Source organism: Coenobita brevimanus, chromosome 23, assembly GCF_032717465.1.
Source record: "Coenobita brevimanus isolate Jiangsu-jjx chromosome 23, ASM3271746v2, whole genome shotgun sequence".
In the NCBI taxonomy this organism is placed as follows: Eukaryota; Metazoa; Arthropoda; class Malacostraca; order Decapoda; family Coenobitidae; genus Coenobita; species Coenobita brevimanus.
The window spans coordinates 11,889,259-11,890,632 of NC_136976.1; positions in this window are offsets into that span (position 1 = coordinate 11,889,259).

Sequence of the window (1,374 nt, forward strand, 5' to 3'; positions counted from 1 at the left end):
GTTTGTGTGTGTGTGTGTGTGTGTGTGTGTGTGTGTGTGTGTGTGTGTGTGTGTGTGTGTGTGAGAGAGAGAGAGAGAGAGAGAGAGAAAGCAAAGTACGAGGCAGGAATGTGAAAAGAAAGAGGTGATTGGTTATAGACACAATCATCAAGTAAGGAGACCTATGGGGAAATACCTAGACGCCCAGTGAGAGGTACCTGAAACTCAAGGGAGTATCAGGGTGGTGGGCAGATGGATAGAAAGTCTCATAGATATATATAGAAGTATAAATGGATGAGGGCAGAAAATACAGTTTGGTTTGCATGAATTAAGTGGAATTACTCATCAAGCGATATTATAGATTGATGTAGAGAGGTTTACATCTAATTACCAAATGTTTTAAGAATTATTTGTCAGTTTAGCTATTATCAAGCAATTCTAGCATAGTTCCCGGTAAATTTCTAGATATTTTGTGTTCAAAATGGAGGCAACTACATTCTAACAGCATCTAGAAGTAAATTAAGCCATCGTACATTTCTGGAGCATGCTAAACATATTTTCCCACTTACAGTGTCCCATCTGCCATTTCATTTCCCACCACCCATCTTTCTCTCTCTCTCTCTCTCTCTCTCTCTCTCTCTCTCTCTCTCTCTCTCTCTCTCTCTCTCTCTCTCTCTCTCTCTCTCTCTCTCTCTCTCTCTCTCTCTCTCTCTCCATATTCTTTGCTCCCTCCCACCAATACCCCAACACTTCTCTCGCTGGCACGTGGCCACCACCATATACCCAGTACAGTATCTTTAACCAATTCCCGGGTGGGTTCACGACCGGTGGTAAGTCAGCGTCAAGTGTACCTTACACTGTCTATGTGGCCCATCCAGGATATACCCATTACCTAAAAGAACAACATTTGCATTATAATTTTGCTGTCACCAGACAGTTTCACTGAGTTTAGGGGAGCCATGAGTCTGGGAGTGGTTTACTGGTATTTTTAAAATGAATTATTCCTTTCACAACCTTCGGCATATTTCAGTTCCTAAACTGAAAAAAAGTTTGAGTGGGAGCAGGAATATAATGAGAAATACATCTCTGTTTATAATCAATTAACCACTAGGACATTATCTACAACTTATTCTTGCTGACACCACACGATTTTACTCAGCCTAGTCATTCGTAAGTGACTGCACTCAGTCCTCCGTAACGGGCTCTTATGTAGCACAAACCCCTATCCCAGAGCACGTCGTTTTGAATCTTATTTTCGCTGCTACCGCACCAGGCGAAGTCATTCAGGTATACGAAAACACCCAAGTAGTATAGGGGATTAATACTGGTTCAACTTTTACTTTTAATACCGGTTCAACCCTCCCTTTTGATACTGGTTCAACCCTCTCTTTTGAT